Source organism: Plecotus auritus, assembly GCF_963455305.1.
Source record: "Plecotus auritus genome assembly, chromosome: 12".
NCBI classification, from domain to species: Eukaryota; Metazoa; Chordata; class Mammalia; order Chiroptera; family Vespertilionidae; genus Plecotus; species Plecotus auritus.
Genome location: NC_137778.1, coordinates 13,858,881 through 13,881,599, shown reverse-complemented (window position 1 = coordinate 13,881,599; position 22,719 = coordinate 13,858,881). Strand labels below are relative to the sequence as shown.

The following is a 22,719-nucleotide window of genomic DNA, read 5'->3' as shown; positions in this document are numbered from 1 at the left end:
TTTTTCATTGTCTAAAGTTTTCATATGTCTCCTTTTTCCCCAATTGACACCCCCCCCCCCAGCCATTCCCACCCCGGGGCAAGCCCCCACTGCCCCAGTGTCTGTGTCTATTGGATATGCTAATATGCATACAAGCCCTTTGGTTGCTCTCTAATCCCCCCCTCCGCCATGTGTCTCTGGATCTATTCTTCATCAAATTACGTTGATCATTATATCCCACATGTGAGTGAGACCATGTGATATTTATTTCGCTTAGCATAATGCTCTCCAGTTCCATACACGTTCTTCATTAACTCTCCTCACACTCCCGTGTCTCAGGTGTTTTTGTCCCAGTATTACAGGTGAGGAAACTGAAGCTCAGAGCTGTCAATTAGCTCCCCCCAGGTCAATCTTCTTGTGATTGATGGAGTCAGAGTTCAAACCCAGATCTCACTGTCTCTCCACCGGTCTTCCCTGCCACCCTGTGAGGATGGCCCTGGAGCAGAAGGCAGCAGGGAAGGCAGCCATTGCCCCTTCCTGCCAAACAGCACAATGGAAAGGAAGGAAGGGAGGAAGATGGAAAGGAAGGGAGGAAGATGGAAAGGAAGGGAGGAAGGAAGGGAGGCAGGGAGGGAGAAAGGGAGGGAGGGAAGAAGCTGGGAAGGAAGGGAGGGAGGAAGGAAGGGAAGAAGATGGGAAGGAAGGGAGGGAGGGAGGGAGGGAGGGAGGGAGGGAGGGAGAGAAGGAGAGAGAAAGGGAGGGAGGGATAGAGGGAGGGAGGGAGGGAGTAAGGAAGAGAAGAAGGAAGGGAAGGTGGGAGGAAGGGAGGGAGGGAGTGAGTTGTGCTGATCTGAGAGGGTCTGAGGGCTGCCCTGTGCTTTCGGGCTTGTCAGCATCTCAGGCCCCTTCCTACAGTAGAGGTTTGATGACCACCTCTGCCAGTCCGTCACATGCCACGCGGCAGGGATTGCAGTAAGTTGCAAGAAGGCTGATTTGCTGAATTGTTTGAACACTCAGATCCCAGTCTTTCGGTCTGTCACTTAGAAAAAGCACTGGATGCAGCCTTCATTTTTTACTGGAGGACATCAGCAGTGGTTACTGAAGCCTTCCGCTCCGTTTGCTAAACTGAAGATGCTGCAGCCACGATATTGGGCAGCTTTTTCCCATCTTCTGGACAGCCAGCCCCCTTTCAAATCGGTGCTACCCAGACAGCAGACTAGATAACGAGGACGGTTTCTGAAGGCGAGCTCCACTGCCAATGAAACCAGTTAAGAACCTAATTTTAATTTCTAAAATCATTGTAATATAGACGGTCCATGGGATCAAAAGAGATAGACACGGGTATGAATTCTGGCTCCACTACTAATAGTCAAATGAACAAGCTACTTAATTCCTGAGCCTGTTTCTTCATCTGTAAAACGGGATGGTGCAGAATGACAGAAAGGTTCTTGCCTTTCAGAACCTTTGTATCTGCCTGGTGCCCGGCCCAGAGCCACAGATGGCCCATTACTTGATGGTGATGCCATTCGTCCGGCACCCTTGGTCTGTGCCACTTGTTCAACAGTCCAGCAAGGGACTTGGGTAGGTTCAGAGGCAGGAGGAGGTGTGTGCAAAGGTGGTGATGCCATGGGGACAGCACGATGCTTTGCACACAGAGGCGCTTGCTAAAGGCTTGTTTGTGGAACTAAATATCAAGATGAAAATCTTCCGGGGAGAATGCTACAAAGCGCGGAGCTCTCAGGGATGGCTCCCTGAGAGTGACTTTGCAGACTCGAAAAATGTTTCCATTTTCACTTTTCCCCATTGTGGTCCTCTGTGCGTGTGTGAGAATAATTTTAGCTCTCATCAGCTAGAGGTCTGGCTCTGAATCATAGCTGCATGCTGATAAAAACCCACTGTCGCCGCAAGGAGGCTTGACAAGGAGAGAGGTCTTGGTAGGAAGAGCAAAATGAAAGAGCAGGAGGCCTAGAAAGAAAATCAAATATGTCAAACATCACGGGTGAGTTCTGCAGAGCTGCAGCTGCCCTGCTTGCAAGGCTAACCCTGCTCAGGAGCGTGACCTCTGTTCCTTCTCAGGGAGGGTGGGGTGGGGAGAGGAGTGAGCAGGGCTGGAGTAGGGGTAGCAAAGCGAGAGCAGGGGAGGGGTCCCTCTTCCTGATCATAACTGCATAATGGAGTCCAGCCCCCCTTCTCAGAGCTCCCGGGAAGCAGAATGCACCTGTTGGAGAAACAACAGTGAACTCTAAAGGGTCCCTACAGAGCAAGGCACAAATGTGCAGCTTTGCACAGAACAGCAGGCTGACGGCAGCTTTGTGGACACAACATGAAAGGAGGGGTTCTCAGGCCATGGGACGACCTGGCAGGTCAAGCAGAAAGGCAGGGAAGAGGCAGAAGCCACAGGTTCTTCCCCCGGGTGTCTTTTGGATTCCATCTCTCCTGGGAAACGTGGGTGTGTAATTGCAGGGAGCTGCGCTCACCCGCCAGCATGGAGGCCTTGGCTGGAATCCAGCACCTTCGCAAGTGGAAGCGAGGCGGGGCTTCTGAGCAAAGGTGGGGACACTTGAGCCTTCCATCTTTGCATCATTGCTCCTCTCCCCATCCTTCCACACATTTTATTAAACCCTTACTGTGTGCCAAGCACTTAGAAATGGTGTGAAGACAGGGATAACCAGCCATTCCTCCTCTGTGATAATTAACCAGGTCTCCAGTTATCTCATCGGCACTCGTGGAATTTTGGAACTGAGAAGGACCGCCAATGCCATCAGGGTCACCTGTTCACTAGATCTTTGAATCCCTTCCCTGACGTTTCAGTGTCCCCAGGAATGGGTTCATTCCACGTCCAGATAAGCTCAAGGGTGACAATTTCCCTCTTACATGAAACTAGAATCTTCTCCCTGTGGTTTCTATCCTTGTTCTTGGTTCTTTACTTCCCGGACTTCATGGGACAAATCTAGCTTTTTGTTTACACAGCAGTGCTTCAAATATTTGAAAACCATTGTCTGCTTTGAGGCTTCATCTCTCCAAAGGTATTCTACCAGCTTCTTCCACTCGTGGCTGAGAACGTTGTCCAACCCGGGTAATGACGATCTCTTTTCTCTCCCTATTCGTTCTTGTCTCACTTATGAGGGCCCCAGGACTAAGCTCAGTGATCTGCCTGTGGTTTGGCCAGAGCAGAACTGAGCAGGACCCTTACTTCCCTCATTTTGAAATTACACTCATGGCTTGAAAGAGCCTCAGGACTAGAAGGGGTCTTAGAGACTTCTCATAGTGGGAGTTTGTATTTTCATACATTGGATTACAGTTCAACTGGCGCCCAGCCACAAGTCCTAAGTTATTTCTTAGGTTCTACTGGGAACCATGTTTTCACCATCTTCTGCTTTTCCAGTTAGCTTTTTGGATCCAAGTCCATGATTGGATATTTATCTAAATGTGTCTTGTCATTTTCCTTGGTTGCACCAATCTGGGAACATAGTCATGGAACAAAGTCACAGTAGGACAAACAAAACAGGGATTCCCTTTTCTATGGCTCCCCAGCCAGGTCATTAGACCCTCGTTTATGGTTTAAGGGGTATCAGTGATGACTCATGTTGACTGGGGAGTGACCTTTGCTGCCCTTTTCCTCCACCAGGTAGTATCTGCTTTCCTTCGCTGGCCAGTCCTATCATGTGCCACATGGTTTCCCAGTTGGGACCTCTACCCTGCAGGTCTGTAGATCTTTTGCTCGACCAAAATACTGATGTTAGTCCTTCTTTGTCACCCACAGTGACATGCAGAAGCTCTGTACTTTGCTCCAATGTGGGGGGAAGTGCCCTCCTCCCACCTGAGCTAAACTCTGGCAGTCATAGAATGCTTCCAGAATAGGTTGCTTCCATTTGACTTGCTTTTATTGTTATTATTTTTAAAGAACCCAGTCTCTTTTCTTAGACCCTAACTTGGATTCTCTTGCGTTTGGGCTAGAAGACACCACGTGGTGCTCTTCTCTCCCTTTCCTGTTTCTCTCACAGAATCTCACCCTAGACCAATGTTCCTAAACAAAGCTTCTTCTTGGAAAGCATTGATACATGGAGAAACAACATTTCTACCACTCTCTGCTTTAGCTATTGGCTTTTCTGACCCAACTTCATGACTACCATTAGAACACCGTCTTGGCACTTGAAGGCTATTGTTTCTGGCTACTTGGAGTTATTATCTCTGGGAAGTGGCCCTTAGTTCCCTGAACACGCTCACCTGATTGGCTCCTGAGGCAGCATATGTAAATAAATGCAAGCCTTTTTGCCCCCATGTGCCTGATGGAGCTTTGACCAAATGATCATTTTAGATTTATTTGTGATTGTTTGGTTGTCTGTTAAATATATGAATTCCAAATGCTTTCTTCCATTCTGCGGGTTGCTTTTTACCTTCTTGATGATGTTCTTTGCACAAGGTTTTAAATTTTGATGAAGTCCTATTTATGTTTCTGGCTTTGTTGCTTGTGCTTTTGTCATACCCAAGGATTGTGATCTTTAATCTACCCTCTTGGTTATTACCTTTCTAGCCTCAAGTCATCCATGAATTTGAATAACACGTCATCCATTTGGGGGTGTTCTGGCCCATTTATTCATCCCTTCACATTACATAGTGTGAAAGCAGTGCACACTCTGGAACCACTCCTTCACCCCCACTTCCTCAGGAACTTGTAGGAGAGCTTCCTAAACCCATCAGTGAGCAAATCAGAGCAAATGTGAAGGAAAGCACCGGGTTAATAGCAAGGCCTGTAGCTCATCAATCCACAGCTTTATTATGGATAGGGTACTTGCAAACACTGTTTTATGAATTTCACCCACTGGATGTCTCTTATTTCCATGCCGTGAAAAGAGGCATGGGAACTAGTTGTGACAATCTCTGAAATTTTCTGGGGTACTGCTGAGAGCTGGAGCCAAGACTGTCATTGTATGGAATGACAGTCAGCACTGGTCTCCAGTGGGTGCTCCTAAGCGTTACCCGAGTCTGGGAGGAGATACATGGTGTTGATCAGTGATAACTGACCCCACAGCAACTTGTCATTCTGTCCCCTGGCACTGTGTCTGCTGCGATGCTCCGACAGCCAAAAAATGACTGCTGCTTAGCCCATATTAAACCATAGACCTGCTTTTCATAGGCAGCGCTGCCCCAGAGACCTGGCTGTTTCTAATCCCCAGGTTTAGAAGCCAAGCACGAGTCTTGGGGAAGGAAGAGGGCTTGCATGAGGTCACATGCTGACCTTTCCACAAGCAGCCCAGTTGAAAATAGTACCCATGGCTCCCTGCCTCTGGGAGTTCTGACCTGACTGCATTTGCCACCTGCATTGCCCTTCATCCAGCTGTTCCCCTGAGACCCTGAAACCAGAGGAGGGAGGGAGGGAGGGAAGGAGGGGGAGAGAAAGAAAGAGAGAGAGAGAGAGAGAGAGAGAGAGAGAGAGAATGAAAGGGTGTGCAGGTAAGGTCTGTTTTGAGGGAGGTAAGAGCTTATACAATGGAGCAAGTGGGTTTGACTGGGGAGAAAGAAAATACTAATTCTAGTTCCCTACATTGGTATAGTGCTTTGCAGCAAGTGAAGTGTATTGTCCACATTATGCCACTTAGACTTCATAGTTGGGGAAGTGAGGCCTAGGGTGGCTGACTGACTTACATGACATGACATGACATGACATGTGAGGAAGATCCAGAGCTTCCACCTAATCCTGAGGTGTGCCCTCAGCACCCACAGTGCCCCGTTGGGAGCCCTACTGAGAACAAGGATATGTGAATCCAGTTCCACCTTGTTCTTTGTTCACTGGGGTGAAAGACATGGGGCTCACACACAGCTCCTTTGCTGGAAACTGTCCATGTGGAGAGTTTATTTTTATCAATGGTCTCGGGTCACTGGCCTCAGGCCCCGGGTCAGGAACCGAAGGCTGAATAACCGAATGTGGGGAAAACCCGTGCTCTGCTTTGGGGAGACATCTCCATTGGCCACTTGGATGGTGGTCAGTGTAAGGGAGCAGTCGACCTCATGGTGCTCTGGGTAGAGAAGCTCAGTAGTACCAGCTTTTCTGTGTTTGGATCAGTGAGGAAAATTACAGTATTGGTGATGATAGTGAGAGCTACAATCTATGGGGCAGATACTCTTAACTCATGTTGGGTTCTTTAATCCTCACAACCCTATGAGATGAGACTATTATCATCGTATCCATTTTATAGATATAAAAACAGGCACAGAAGTCATTTGCCTCAAATGAGCTAGGAAGTGGAGGAGCTGCACAGATTCCAACGGCAGATACTAGAGTATTGAAGATCCACCCTGTGCCAGATCCCTGGGGGCACTCAGCTCTCAGGGCATGGCTCTGTCTCCTCTCTGATGCTTTGCCCCTTTGCCTCTCTAAGGGGCTGAAGTTGTGGGGAGTTGTGAGGGAGGTCAAGGTGGGGCAGACCCTCTGATGAAAATAGGCCATAGAAATGGTCTCCAGTATTCCTTGTCTTCCCTTTGCTGCTCACTTTCTGTGTGGCTTGTTCCCAAAGCCAAGGGTGACCTCTGAGCCTGTTTCCTCATCTGTAAAGTAGAGATGATGCTATTTGCCTGACAGGGTGGCTGTGAGACTTGGACACACCATCTGTGAAATCCCTGACACAGGGCCAGGCACATGGTAAGGACCATGTAAATAAGTGCTGGAGTTACCTATTGTTCGTATTATTATTCCTTTTCCTCTTCTCATGTACCCACCCCAGAAAGAGATGTGGGTGTTGCCTAGTGAGCACTGTCTGGAAGTCGTCTTTCAAAAATGACAAAGAGGCCCATGGAGAGTGAGAAGGTCACTTTCCCCCGGCAGCCTACTCCAGAGCCTTCTCTTGTTATGCCATGGCAGGCTTTATTCACTCATTCATACCACTGGCCTTCGACATCAATTAAATAACAATGCCCCAGAGAGAATATCTCTACATCTTCCACTGATTTTATCAACCCTCTTCCCCCAGCTGTGAGTCCACCAAAGGTGGGAGCCCTGGGTGGTAGGGAGGCCTGGGGAGAGCCTTGGGGAGTCAGCAGGGACAGACGCCCAAGAAGGATGCTCTTCTGTGCGGTGGGGGTTTCTGTGAGGTCACCTCTTGGCAGGGCTCACTCAGCTACTCTTTCTCCCTTTAATCAGGCTTCTTGCAAAGCAGTTATCTCATTATTTAAATATTCTCCAGTTGGATGTTCTCACATTCATAACTTAATGACTTTAATTATGCTTATTAGTGAGAAAAATAGGTGGCATTGCTTTGCCAGTCTGCTGCTGACGGTCCACGGTTCCTTAGGGACCGTGAGTTGGGACCATAAGTGCATGTTTCCTGGTCAGGTACGTGAAGAGAGCACAGGACAGGAGACCTGCTAACCCGCCCTGGTCTTTTCCGGGCCGACTGCAGTTCACTGTCCCTCCTGGCACCGAGGGGTGGGGAGGAGGAGAGAGCAGCATTGCGAGTGGGTCCAGTTCTGTGTCAGCCCCCTAGAAGCAGTTTTACTTTTCCCTTGCCTCTGCGTTCACCACCTGGAGACAGAAAAATAACCCTTGTCTCACCCTCCCTGAGACGCAGATACATGGGCACATCTATAACTTTGGGCGAGAACTTTCTGGAGAGGACTTCAGTGGGGAAAGCCTTGAGGTTGACTGGAGGTGTGTTATTCCAATAGGAAGGAGAACAGGGGCTTACTCTTGGTTATAGCGTTCTATTTTTTTCTAAACTTTTACTGAAAGCCTACTGTGTGCAAGGCACATCATAGGAATTTCGAGGTAGCAAATAGACTTTACTTTGAGCCTACATCTCAATCATTTTTTTGCTATTTGCTGATGTAATAACGTACGTGTTATGTCCAGCATTCATGGGTAGAGTGGGTGATGGCAATATTGCTGGAGTAAAGACAAGTCCATTGGCCTAATTGGGCTTCCTGAGGCTTGACCTCATTCCGTGGTGCTATCGGCCCTTCTTGAATCCTCCCAGAGCAGTTGCCAGTTTACTGCCTATGATTGATGAGCATATTTTTTTCATGTGTTTAACAAAAGATTGAGCATCTGGATGCCGAGGATAAATAAAACAATAAACCAAGTTGCAAGGAGGTGACAGTAGCAGGGGACAGACAACTGCACAGACAATTTTTCTGTCGGGTGAGAAGTCCTATGATTGTAGTCAAGTATAAGTATTAGGGGTCAAGGAACAATGGAGTTTACTGTGACCTGAAGGCTGACTAGAGTTAGCCAGGTGCAATGAAGAGAGATGGAGGAGCATGGAGGCAGGCCAAAGAACACAGTGCATCCCAAGAGAATCAAATGAGCCCACATAGCTGGAGCATAGGGAGAGAGAGCAACTGGACAGCATCAAGGCTCCCACAGAGAGTGGGGGCTCCTTTTTCAAGGGCCACCTGTACACCTTCGCCTGGGGCAGGAGAGGCAATCCAAGGATTTTCTGCGGGGAATTTTATCATTAGAGAATGGGTTGGAGGTGAGCAAGACTAGAGGCAGAAGCGACAGCCAGGGTGTTTACAGCAGTGCTGGGGAAGATGGAGAGAGATGGAGGGGTTCCAGAAATATTAAGAGAGTGGATATATAGCTCCTGGCAATGTCTCTGCCTGCGGCTGGGGACAGAGTGTGCCACTGCACTGCTGCTTTGTCATGGGCATCCTTCCCAGCCAGGCAGGTAGAGATGACATTTCAACAATGCTCAGAAACATCACTTTCAGCCATATGGAGGGTCTGTGGGCGCCTGGGCAGCGGCAGTGGGGAACAGACGGGCTGGCCTAGAGCGATGATGAATGAGCAGGTCTCCCGAAGCCAAGATTTCCCTCTCAGCCTCCCTCCCACTGCCATCATGTGCCAGGGCCCGGGGTCACCTGGTGGCAGAGAGACACACAGTCCCAGCAGAGCAGCATCTTCACTGGTCTCCTTCCTGCAGTGTCCTTTGCTTGGGCTCCTCTGGCTCTTCTGGGGCAAAACTGAAAACCTGTTCTGAGATTATTTTACTAAAGGAACCATTGGTCAGATGCTAAGAAGCACTCCCCAGCGAAGCACCTAGTGTTGATTTTGTCTGCAGAGCTGGAGACCACCCGCTCCTGGTGAGGGACTGTGAGGGAGGGCCAGGTGCCCTCTCTCTCCTCCCTCCTCTCACTGGTTTGTTTGCTCCTGGTTCATGTCTCCTCAGGGTCTGCTCATCAGGATCTCCTAGGGCTCCCTGTCCCCCATCTCTCACCCCTCTGGGTCACCCATGAGTGTACCTTGGAAGGTGCCCAGCAACTTGGGAAGGTCAGGCCTCATGCTAGCTCAGAGGTGGTGGTGTTTGGAAAAGGGAAGGCTCCCACTGTCCTTCAAATGCCTGGGGTGTGGAGGTCTTAGTGCTTGTATGTTTGCTCTAAAGTCACTATCCATTCATTTTTCTCATTTGAGGCCGTAAGGACATTGCTGCCAGGCCACAGGCCCCGGGATCCAGGCTGGACCCACATCTGTGTTTCTTCTCCATCTTGCCCCATCCCCTTCCTCTCCTTCTACCTGTGGGGACGACCACACACATGACCTACTCCCATCCCCGGGCACTGCACTCCTTCCCTCTAACTCCTTTCCTTCCCTTCCCTTCCCACAGTTGTCTCTCACTCTCCTCTCTCCCCCTAAACAAGCCTGGGACTTCGATTCTGAGCTGCACAGTGTCTCCCAGCAGCTTAGCTGGGTTTTGAAGGAGACACTCTGGCTGCCAGGTTTAGGCTGCTGCAAGGTCACAGAGTGCTGCTGGACTTGAAGCCTCTCACTTGGGAAGCCGCTTCCAGCAGCCTTCACATCCTTGGCTCTGAAACCTGCCTGTCTGTGGGCCCCTTCCCCTTTGCTAGTTGTGGAAGAAACTGATTAGGGGAGGTGGTCCCTTTCTTCCCCATCTCTTCATACAGAGCAGGGGCTGCTGTTGACATGGGTAAATGGACAGTGAATGCATCTTTTCTAAAACTCCACATGTGCCCCTTTTGACCCCCAACCCAATGCCCCAAACTGGGAGTTACCTTGAAGTCACCAGAAAGAGGAATGGCTCAGTCTATGTTGGAACTATCTCTTGGATGGTGGGAGGGGAGAAGGGACGATGGGGTGAGGTCTCTGTGTGGGCCGCTCCTGTTCATCTGCAGCCGAGGTGAAAGCCCTTCAGGCACTTAAGCAGAGGGAAGGGGGCTGGCTCCATGTATTCATTTTGGCTTCGGCTGGCATATCCCACTGATGCTGAAACCCAGCTAGTGTGAGCTGGCAGGAGCCCAGGTGCCCTCTGGCCTAACTGCGGACTCAGGTGGTGAGAGCAGCAGCTCCAGAAGGCCTGTGACTCCCTGGCCCTCTGGCCAAAGTCTGCTCTCTCCCTGCCTCTGTATCTTCTTTCCAGGTCCCACTATCACACACCATGTCCAAGGTGTTTGCCTTGAAGTTGGTGCCACCCCAATGTATAGGGAGTGAAATTAGTGCCCTTCTCCCCATGGATGGAGTGGGGGAGGGCGTGGCTCCTGGAGGACTTGGCTGGCCCCCTCTGTGTAACCACGTGGTCTCTGGTGCACTCAACAAGGCAGATACAGGAATCTTGAGTAGTCACTCTGTAGTCTGCTCCTCCTGTTTTTATTTCTACTAAAGTATCATTTTGTCATTGTCTGGCAGCATTCTTTCCAAGCTTCTAAGATCACTCAGGTTTAAAAATGTACACAGAGAGCTATGTTGACTGTGCTTTCTTTATTTCCTCATTGATCATATATGTATGGAGTCTTGTTCGAGGCTCTGGGCCAGGCTGGGGGGATCCGGGACACGAATCATTCTCAGAGCCTGCCCTCAAGGAGTTTATAATCTGATGGTCCAGCAAATAACTCCAAAGTGGGTGTGTTAAATGCTGCAAAGGGTCTCTGAATGAAGGACTATGGGCGTTAGAGAATAAGAGATGACTTTCTGGGAGAAATGCCTCCTTCTGTTATTAGAGCAGGCCTGTGAGAATACCATGGAAATGGTAGTGAGTTCCTCAAAGGTTCGTTATTATCTTTACCTGGAAAGGGACCGACTTGTGGACCATGTGCTGTTTGATGTGGGTCTAAAAGAAGGCTCTGTACAGTTTAGACATGGGGGTGGGCATCTCTCCACCTGTCCATCTGGCCAATGGAGTTGTACCACACACCTTAAGCAGCCAGAAGGGGAAGAGTTAGGAGTCCTACCTGCTTGAGAAGACATCATTTTGTGGGCCCAGAAGACCTAGTTAAACAAAACAACTAGCAAATATGGATAGCTCACAGGCAAGGAATTTCAGTATGTAGGACCAGTGGGTCCAGGAGACCAGGGCTAGAATGAAGCTGTGCAGCAGAGACAGGGAAAGGTGTTTTGAAAATGAGTGCATTCAAGCCATAGGAGATGTGACCTCAGCCTCAAGCAGCTCATCATCGAAGTGACTGTCAGATCCCTTCACACGAAACAGATAAATGGGGCGTAAGACACTGTGTGCAACTCTTCTCCAGTATCTCTGGGTCAACAGGCTTGGCCTGAACCCCCAAAGCAGTTCCTCCTCCTGGCTTCCCCTTAACTCTCTTAACAGCACCTCCTTACTCCTAACCTTAGCCCCTGGGCCTTTTCCCTCATTTTCTTCATCGTCTCCCCCCCTAGTGAGCTTGTAGAGTTGCCTCCACAAGAACCTGGTGTCCATCTATTCTCTTAGGCTCTCATTATTACACTTCGATCCTGTCTCCCATTGCTCCGCATGGCAATACTGAGATAGCCTCCTGATTTGATCCCCTTCCTCCAATTCTTGATTTTCACGCTTCCAGTCATCCCACATCTGGCCACCCCACCCCACCACCCGCTGCCATGTGGAGAGTGAGCTGGAGGCCGAGGCTGGAATGAGTGCAGAGTCCTGTAAGGAGGGTATTGCCGTTGTCCCCGTGAGAGCCGAGGTGGGCTCTGACCGTGGTGGTGGCAGTGGAGATAGAGAGTTGGCAAGATCCTGGACAGAGTGTGGAGGTGGAGCCGGTGGGATCAGGAGATGGATTGGCTGTGAAAGTGTTTGGAGGGGATGTTTGTGAGACTAGTGCCTCCCATGGGGCTGGATTAATGCAGGTGGGCCAGGTGTGGGAGTGGGGGTGGGGTGCTGTTTAAGGGGTGAATTATCAGTTTGGATTAAAAAACATTGAGCTATCCAAGAGATGTAGGTGGAGAATTGACTTATGGGGCTGGGCCCAAGGAGAGAAGTTGGCCAAGAGAGATAAATCTGGGAGCCACCGGCCTGTAGCATCACAATTAGACCTAGATGTTCACTGAGTATGTACTGTGAGGTGCAGCTTCCCTGCCGGAGGGCTTGGAGGCAGGGTGTGTGTGTTTTAATTTTATTCAGAGGGTGTGAACTGTGCATGACTGGAACAGGGTACCAAAGCTGGCCTCTTTCTATGTGGCTAGGCTGGGAGAGGAAGGATGGGAATAGTGGAGAACAAGGAATCATCTGTGGTTGAAAACAATCCCATCAGCGAGGGAGCCCTGTTGTTCCTATAGCCACTGTCTATGAAGATTGCCATGGCCTCCTCTTCGGGCCATGGACAGGCAGGTTGTGTGAGCCCTTCACACGCTCTCCTCGCTCCATCGTGACCTTGACCCAGTGTTTGCACACCCGAGCTAGGAGCGTGGCTAATTGCATCAAACCCATCTCAGTACCACCCACTGGCCTAGTTATTATTTCTGCCCAGAGTCCTGTTGCAGAAATGCTCTCCACAGTCTAAACATACCCTAGTGCTTCACACCTCCCACAGCCCTCCCCAGCCCACCAGGCCTCACAAAACATATTTGTCCTTTCAAATAAAACAGCAGTCTTGGCTTCTCTAGGTGATAGTCCAGAATGTCTGTAGCTGAAAAATCAAGGAAGCAGAAAAGGAACCTTTCAATGTGTTTCTGCTCAGACTTCTACGCAGCCCAGCTAGGCTCCAACGGGGGTACCGGCATGATCTGGACAGATGTTCTCCTGCCTCCCAGCTCTCTTGGTACCTGAGAGGGGACTGCTCTGAGCAAGCTCAATTCCCATACAGACGTTGCTGTTTCTTGAACTGCTTTATATTTGTGCAATTATTTGTTTAAAGTCTGTCTCTGCTCTTCCACTGCCCCTCTGTAAACTCCTTAAGAGGAAGGGAAAGAGTTTATCTTGTTTTCTCCTCTATCCTAAGGCACAGGACAGTGTCTGGCAGGCAGTAGATGTTTCAGGTTAAAGAATTAGACTCATTTACTCATTATACCCATTATTCTAAAGTTTCTTCCTTTGTAGTGGGCCTTCTATTACAGGTTGGGTTTTTTAAAAGCTGACTGTGACTATGTAATGCCTTTACAGTGCTGGTTTTGTAAGAGCAAACTAGCCATTAACAGATATCCTGGGCCTTAGCATTTGACAGACATGGGCTTGACTTCCGTTCTGCTCACCTAATAACAAAACAGAATTCTGTTCTGCTCACCTAATGGCTTAGGGCAGTGGTCGGCAAACTCCTTAGTCAACAGAGCCAAATATCAACAGTCCAACGACTGAAATTTCTTTTGAGAGCCACATTTTTTAAACTTAAACTTCTTCTAATGCCACTTCTTCAAAATAGACTCGCCCAGGCTGTGGTATTTTGTGGAAGAGCCACACTCAAAGGGCCAAAGAGCCGCATGTGGCTCGCGAGCCGCAGTTTGCCGACCACTGGCTTAGGGCAAGCAGTTCAGCCTTTCTGCGCCTCATTTTCCTTATCTGCAAAATGGGAACAAGTTTCTTACTTGGAAGTGTTGTTGTGACGATCAAATGAAGTCACAAGTATAAATTGCCTGGTACAATGCCTGGCCCACCAGTTCATGGTAGTTCAACACACACACAGTTTGAGTGTTTGTCTTTACCATCAGTCTTTTAGATCAGTGGTTCTCAAACTTTTTGGTCTCAAGACTCCCCTATAACCTAAAAATTATCAAAAATCCCTAAGAGTTTTTGTTTTTATGAGTTATATATATTAATACTTATAGTTTTAGAAATTTAAACCAGGAAATTTTAAAACTATTTATTAGTTTGTTAAAAAATAAGAATAATATACTTATTGTATGTTGACTAAGGCTATATTAAAAACACACACACAAAACAGTGTCAAGAGTGGCATGGTGTCACACCTTTGCCGATCTCTTTAATCCTGCCTTAGCAGGGGAGCTGGGATTCCAGTCTGCCCCACATTCAGTGCATCCCACTATCACACACCATGTCATCTCCGGAAATCCACTCACTGCCCACTTGTGAGATAAGAAGAGTGAAAAAGGAAAGTAGTGTCCTAGTATTATTGTGAAAAATAGCTTTAAAGTTAAGGACCCCCTGAAAGGGTCTTAGGGATTCTCAGGGGTCCCTGGCCACTTTTTGAGAATTGCTATTCTAGGTGTTGGGTTCCAAAAATTAGGATCGTACTCAGATATTTGGGGCTAACCTGAGTGAGGACATCAACAAGACTGATTGTAAACCTTGGTGAGCTGAGCCTTATCAGGTGCTGTAAGAATCTCAAACCCGAAGCATCTTCAATTCATTCTTTCCTCCTTCTCCAACATCCGGTCGGGTAGATAGTGCTCTGAAGTGTCTTCATCACCTTTATCGTCTCGTCTTCTTGTCTCCACCTGAGTCTAGCCTCCAGTTACCCCACTCCTGAATGTCAACCCCAGGACCTCTCCTGGGTGTGACAGTGTGATGTAGAAGAAAGAGCATGAATTCCAGAGTCATCCAGGCCTGGCTACAAATTCCAGGTTCACTTACTGTGAGCATTGGTTACCCCGTTGGTAAAAAGTGCTTGCCAGGACTCTCCTCAGGGAGTCTTGTAGTCCTAAATGAGATCATGATGTCACACACCTGGCACCAGGCCTGGCCACAGTGGGTACTTGGTGAGTTCTGCCTTCTGCCAGCTCACTCCCAGGGTGTCACTGAGCCCCACTTCCCAGAGCCCCCATGGTGCCTAAAGCCAATACTCACTTGCAGGTTGGGTTGTTTCTGAACAAGTTTCTCGGGATTGTAAGGCACAGGAGGGAAAACCATGCCTCTTCATGTTTCTGTACTTTCCATGAGGCTGAGGTTTATAAATGTTCATTGTTTTGTGTAATAAAAGTAGAGGGTGCATTTTCTGTCCTTGCCAGATGAACAGTCTAGGGGGATGACATATTCCATTTGTACAAGGAAATATTGTTGCATCTATAAGGTGATATTAGCAATCAGCAGGCAGTTCAGATCCATGGACAAGAGACAGCTGCTGCAAACACATCTGTTTAACAAAGGAGATGTCCAGTGCCCTAACTGGTTTGGCTCAGTGGATAGAGCATCAGCCTGCGGACTGAAGGGTCCCAGGTTCGATTCTGGTCAAGGGCATGTACCTTGGTTGCGGGCACATCCCCAGTAGGGGGTGTGCAGGAGGCAGCTGATGGATGTTTCTCTCTCATCGATGTTTCTAACTCTCTATCCCTCTCCCTTCCTCTCTGTAAAAAATCAATAAAATATATTTTTTTTAAAAAAGGAGATGTCCAAGCCTTTCCCATTGGTGGACATCTTTTGGGTATTTTTTAACATAATGCAATTTACAGAGATAAAAAAGACTGCAGCAACTTAAAGTTATTGAGAAAGGCACCAGACTAAGCCAGATATTATTGGAAGAGGCAGCTGAGATGTGGTCTTGGCCAGTTACTTTGCAGCCCCTCCAGGGGCCTGGCCATCTTCCTCTCCCTGTGAGGAAATTGGCGCTCCATAGAGTCCACTGACAGGTGTCCCCTTCTGGCCTTGGAGCCTGGGCTCTCTCCCCCAGCTCTGCCCCTTGTCTTTCTCTGAAGCATGACCCCTAAGAGTCTTCAGAATGGCAGGAAACAAAAGCCTGGGAAAGGGAGGTGTCTGAAGGCAGGCTTTGCTTTTGGCTCTTCTGACTACACTTGCCCCTGCCCCACATTTCTCCAAAGGCAGGCGCACACGCAGGGCCCCACACCTACGGGGAGTAGAGAAAACCAAAGCAAGAGCAATACAAAACCAGATTAGTATCTCAGTAAATGGTCTTGCCTCATTAGAAAATCAGAGTAGGGCTCCTGTCTGCTTTCCTACTGCACAGGAGCCTGCAGGAGGACTGGGGGTCATCACAATCTGGGAGAGCACAGTGGTTCCCTTGCCCACCTGTGCAGGGCACCCCGGAGTGTCTGAGGTGGAGGCAATCTCTAAAGTGGACCCCATCTAATCTCCTGCCTCCTCATGAGATTATAACCAACCCTGTCAGAATGGGTAATTATTTGTCTTGAGTTTAGAGGTTTTTAATCCAGACACTACACAATCTTTCTTCTCCTTCCCAGTTTTGTATTCAGTCCAGTCGGCTTCATCTCCTGCCCCCATAGGAGGATTCTCACCCTCTTTTCTGCTGAAGGAAGCACAACTGGCTGGCCCCTTTCCGACAATGGCCCTTCACTGGCTTGAAGACAAACCCCACTCTGTCCCTGGATCATGGTGGTCAAGTTGTCCTTGAGTCATCTGGATGTTCATCATCTAGGTGTTAGTCCATGAGTCTGCCTTTTTCCTTTTCCTAATTTTTCTTTCTTTTTCTCTTTTGTTCCTGTTCTTTCCTCCTCCCTCCTTTTCTGCCTTCTTTATCCCTTTTCTTCCTGCTTATCTTCTTTCTATGTGTATCAGGTCAACATGAATCCTCCTAGAGAAAGCTGAACTGCACCCTGGGATACAGGCTACAGGAATGTGGGATGTTCCCCTATCAGGTTGCTAGGCAGGATTCACCCAGCTTTCTGGAAAAGGCCTCCATGTTTAGCCATATTTCGTTGGTTCATATGTAAAATAAATTCAATTGTTTAGAGGTTTAGCTGAGGCTATAGGGTCCAGGACCCTGTTCTTTCCTTTTTCTTTGTGGATTCTGCTCTTCAGCCAGGCTGTCCAACTTGGAGACAGAAAAAAACAAAAGGAGAAACACCACCAGTCTTGGGGCGATCTTGAGCTTATATCTATTACACCTTTACCTTGAACTGCCCTGAGCTGGTCCTGGAAGAGTGAAGCTCATGAACAGTAGGCCAGTAACTGACTTCGTCCCCCCTGCCTGGCGTCTCCTCTGGAAGGGATGGAAGACACTCATCTGAAAATGCCATTTAGTTTCAGTGCAGAAATTGTGGTGCAAACTGGTCTGAACTCCTGGCAGAGAGCAGGGCAATTTGTAAAGTGACATTTAGCACCCCCCAACCCCCAGCAGGACCGGCCCAGTTGGTGGGGGAGTGAGTGCTTCCCTGAGCAAGCACAGTTCCAGGCCAGGCCTGCAGAGTGAGGGCAGGGGACAAGGGAACAGGCAGGCTTCATGGCTGCTGCTGCTCTTCTCCCACCAACAGTGGGAGTGACCCTGAGGTTGAGGAGGGTCTGAAGCTATGTCTGGGCTTGAGAGCTAGCTCCATGACTCACAAGTTGTGTGCCCTTGAACTTTGGGTTCTTCATCTATAAAATGGAGCTGTAAAGAGCTTTTTTTCTACCTGGGGATTCTCAAGGTTCATGAGGTAATAAATGCAGGCGTGCTTTGTGAACCCTCAGATGCTCAGAGGTGCTAGTTCATGGAGGAAGAGAGCCTTTGAGAAGAGGCTGCCCGTGGTGTAAGTACCATATTATTGGACTTGATGCTGTTGGAACTGAAGATGGCTGTGGCAAGGCATGGTCCTTTCCTGGCATTAGAGTGAGGCTTGTTGAGGGCTCTGTTCTTTTCAGAGGGTAATGGCCTTGCATACATGTGCCGGTGGGTGTAACAATTTCCCTGTTCCTCAGTCCTTTTTCTATGCATACATCTCCCTGGATCTGACATGGGCATCCAAAGGCATGATTTAGAGCTGCTAGTGGCTGCCAAACTGAATCATTGTCCAAAGCATAGGTGGGGAAGAGGAGGTTTGTATCAGACCCGATCTCAGCCAAGCTCTTGGTTTAATGAAACCATCCATGCTTAATCCTTTGATAAACCTTGTTCAGCAGTCATTCATTTTCTATTGAACCCCTTGCACTTCACTTTGTATTAGATCCTCTCTCCTTTTCCTGAATCATCCAATTTCTGCCGAACTGGCTCAGAATTGTCAAAGCTGGGCTGCTCAAGACAATACAATAAGCCTGTGAATTTGTGTAGCTCTTTCCTTATACGTGACAAAGCCTTTTTGCACGGCTTTCCTTAATTCTCTCAACAACATTGTGAAGTACGCAAATAATTGACGTGTGCTCTCAGGCAGGCTGGCGGGGGATGAAAAGAGATTAAGCAACTTGCTCAAGGTTGCACAGCTAGTAAACGGTGGGCTTGGGATTCAAACCTAGCCTCCAATGCTAGACTCCCACTGCCACCCATGACAGGACACAAAGCACATTGTGTCTTGTCCATCAGGACGGCCAGCAGTTGCTAGGATGTGTGCTTTGTGTTGTTCTAGTGCCAAGAGGGCTTCATAGAGAAACTCCTTCCTCCTCAGACCTGGTATAGTCTTTCTGCAATCAAGTGCCAATGTGCATGAGCCAGGCTGACTCGGTTAGCCTCACGTGCTGGCCAGGAAAACGAGCTTTTCTCAGAAGGAAGCAAATCCCTGATGACATCCTTTGTCTTCATTAGCACAAATTCACTGCTGTAAGGTGCTGAGTTTCGTGCCCGTGAGTGAATTTATTTGCATTCATTTCTCTGAAAAGGCCAAGTTTTTCTAAATACTCCCTCCCCCCAACTTCATACCTAGCGCTGGTTTCCGGTCTGCTGGATTTGTACTTTAGAAAGGAAATTGGGTGACTTCATTTTTTAGGGCAGGATTTATTCGTTTTAACCCCCACAACGGGCTACTGGAGCTTATTACTCATTCTTTCGTAACGTGTTCCTGCTAAGTGCCGGTGGCTGTGTGCTTCCAGACTTTTTCGCAGTTTCTATGTTTCCTGGGTATTAATGACTCCATTTTGCAGAGTGATAATGTGGTGATGCTTTTTCTTTTCAGGCCTGAAAAGGTTTAGAGATTCTGCGTTAGGTGGCTTCTCATTAGGCTGGAGTTTATTTTTTTAAAATATATTTTCATTGATTTCAGAGAGGAAGGGAGAAGGGGAGAGAGATAGAAACATCAGTGATGAGAGAGAATCACTGATTGGCTGCCTCCTGTATGCCCCCCACTGGGAATCGAGCCCTCAACCTGGGCATGTGCCCTGACCTGGAATTGAACCATGACCTTCTGATTCATAGGTCAATGCTCAACCACTGAGCCACGCCAGGGATAGGCTAGAGTTTAGATGCAAGCATTGGTTCTTTCCAAACAAAGAGAAACACCTCAGCGATCTTCCAGCAAGCATGTTCAGCCTGAGAGGGGAATGCTTTCTCCTCCCCATTCCTCCTCCTCCTCTTGTTTGCCTGTTCTTTCCCCCTCGGCTGCTTAGAAGTGCACCACAAGCTTCTCTGATTCATAGCAAAGGAGTCAGCAAGTTCCTCTTTTGATCTTGAAAATTCCAGGCTTTGGAGTAGCAGAGGGGCCAGTGGGTTTGCCAAGTGAGCCAGTTCTGGCATCTGCAAACCTAGATCTGAGCAATTGAGCTTCTTGAGGGCTGTTTTTGATCTCGAGATTGGGAAGGACGTTAGATGTGTTAATGGGTGGTGGGGTAAGGTGATTTCTTCAGGAGCTAACTTTCCCTGAATCTGTCCTGAGGTTCTCTGCTCCCTCCATCGGAACTTCACTTCTTTTTCTCATGGAAATGGCTTTGCCTAATCCCTGTTTTGTAAGAATGTTGCCTATCTGCTTGATATATGCACCTATGACTATACATGTCTATGAAAACCACTTCTTTTGGGCACCACTTTTTAACAATATCTGAAGTTCTTTTAGCTTGAGACATCATAAAGTCCAAAGATGGCCAGCATATAGAAATAATTGAGTACAATATTGAATTCACACACTAGATTTATAATATAGGAAGAAAACGAAGTGAACTCATTACTCATGCATTTAATTAATTTCTGTGCATTTGTATGTTTGGCTTATATTGTCAGTTAATAGGAGGAAAGGGATCATTCACTCCTTCCTTCATTCAGTATTACATGTGTGTCAGACAGTCTCTTATAAAAAATAGAATGATGAGCAAGATGGACAAGGTCCCTGCCGTCCTGGAGCCTGTGGTCCAGTGGAGAAAACAGACCATTAAGCAGGAAGGTTCCCAGTGGTGGGGGCTCTGAGTACACAGGTGTAGATATCCTTTACATCTTCCTCAGAAGGTAACACAATAATACACACACGGGAGTTGTTGAGTTATTTACGGAACTAAAGGATTGAAGAATTTGTAAGGAATCGTGAGGTGAAAAAATGGGAGCAGATTTGGGGAGGAATTTTTGGGTGGTGATGTCAGTACTGTTGTGTAAGACAGCTTTGCTTCTTTGACTCCTTTTAAAAGTGAGGAAACTTCTCCCAGAAGCTTCAACCTCCACCTTCAGCAGACTTTCTTTTGTGTCTCATTGGCCAGAAACATATATGCTGAGGCCTAACCCACTCCCCAGCCAGGGGAGTAAAACCATCATAAGTGGTTTAGACCAGTGACTCCTAAAACTCGGCTGCACATTAGAATCACCTGGGAGCTTAATCAATGAATCAGAAGCCATAAATTCTGCTTATCTGATTTCTACGGTATTTACTAATATTTTGTCTGGACTTGTTCTATTATCTCCATGTCTTTTGTAGTTATTGGTATATTTGAATTTTTTTAATTTTTAAATCTTTTATGGTCATAAATCTCTTTATGATTACCTGCTGTATCTGGAGTAATTTCTCCTTATTTATTTCATATATTATGTTTATTTTCTCTTTTCTTTTTATGTCCTTGAACAAGTACCAACATCCCAACTATGCAAGCACATTTCTTTCTTCTGCTTCTCCTTCTTCTTCCTCTTCATTTGTTAATCCTCACCCAATGATATTTTTTCCTCTCTTTTTAGAGAGAGTGGAAGGGAGGGAGGGGGAGAGAGAAAGAGAGAGAAACATCGATGCGAGAGAGAGACATTGCTTGGTTGCCTCCCGTATGCGCCCCACCCCATCAGGGCCCAGGATCAAACCTGCATCCCAGGTACATGCCCTTGACCAGAAATCAAACACTCAACCCCTTGGTGTGCAGACTGGTGATCTAATCATTGAACACACTGGCCAGAGCCACAAGCATATTTCAAGTCCTTGTCCATATTGCACTTTCCAATATCTCCTTTTTCAAATAAAGTCACATGTTCGCTCCAAAAGTCAAGGAGTAGGAAATTTCATTATATCTCCCCCATAAGGCTATTACAGGGGTATGAGTAATATTGTTCAGGGGAAAGGAATAAGACCAACGATTCAATTTACCCAAGTAGGAAGTGAAAAAAGGACAATTTAGTGGTTATGGTAGCCAAAAATGAGCAATTCTCTCAAAAGCTGTCTAGAATCCAAAGACTAGTAGCACTTTTAAAAGACTACTTAATGTAGTACAGAGATCACTGGTGATTTTTAGAAACAAAATTGCTCAGGTAAAAGCTGGGTTAAGGGGAGTTAAGAATAAGGTAGATATGAGTTATAGAATTGGTAAGCTATGTGTATGAACAGCTTGGAAAGGGAAGAAAAGAACATACTCTTTTTTTTTTTTTTTTTGTAAAATAGGGGAAATCTTTTAGAATTGGGAATGTTTAGGAGCAGAAGGGAGGAGCAGAAGGGAAGGGAGATTGAAGCTGTTTGACCGGTAGTTAGGGAATAATTGTAATCATCATGTCAGGTAGAGGATGGTATATAATGTAGATGGAAGGGCTAGCTTTAATAATCATAGCTAACGTTTATTAAGCATTTACTATGGCCCTTAAAATAACCCTAAGAGATTCACAGAATGTGTTAATCCCTATTTCAGAGTGTGAGCAGAATCTCAAAGGGAATAAGTAGTTTGCTTAGAGCTACCCAGCTAATAAGTGGCAGAACTGGTACCAGAATCCAAAGGCATCGTGATTCACCCTAAAGAAGGATGAGCGTGGAGGAATGATGAGTTGAAGTGGAGATGATTATGTACCCTGAAGCCTAATGATCTCACAACTGTGAAGTGTATTGGTGCTGAGCAGGGAGAGAAAAAGGCAGTAGGGAGGATGTATGAATATCATTGAGGGTGAGGGTGATGTTAGAAAGGGTCACTCTGTAATGGACAGCTCCTCATCCCCCTCTGTCAAAGATCTTCAACATGACAGCAGATACTGAGAAAGAAAAGGAGCTCAGATTTGAGACTTGACATGTACACTAATGAGGCATGTAATGACTAGTAAGATGCTGGAACCAGGATAAGAACATTGGAGGCAAAGCTAACCGACTAATAGGCTGGTATATATTTAAAATAGGCGTTGGGGGAGGGTGGCTGGGTGACATGGCTCATAATGGGAAAGGGAGCCGAGAACCTGGCTGGGAGAACACCCCGTGCTTTTCCTGGTGCCAGGGAGCCCACAACATTCTGGGTTAAGAGCAAACCAGCAGATTAAATCAAGTCTTGGATATCGAATACAACAGAGACGGCGTTAGAGGTGAGGTGGGGAGCAGGAGAGGCAGCACTGGGTCTTCTCATGGATTTACTTCTGCTTCTGGATGTGAGAGGGCAACGGGGACTAGACTTGCTCTCCTGCTGTAAACAACTAGAAAATGAGACAAAATCTATGAAATAGCTCTTCTTAGATATCACACCAGGGCAGTATAGTTCTAGGACCCTTCGGAGAAGGGAAACAAATGCGATAAGCCCTAGGGTAGTACCAGGTTTGTGCCTA

General features: G+C 47.5%; 1 protein-coding gene across 2 annotated transcripts in view; it reads left to right on the top strand.

Annotated features, from left to right (window-relative positions):
- KCNH1 (potassium voltage-gated channel subfamily H member 1) overlaps positions 1-22,719 on the top strand; it is a 260,944-nt gene that overhangs the window by 108,767 nt on the left and 129,458 nt on the right. The window lies entirely within an intron of this gene.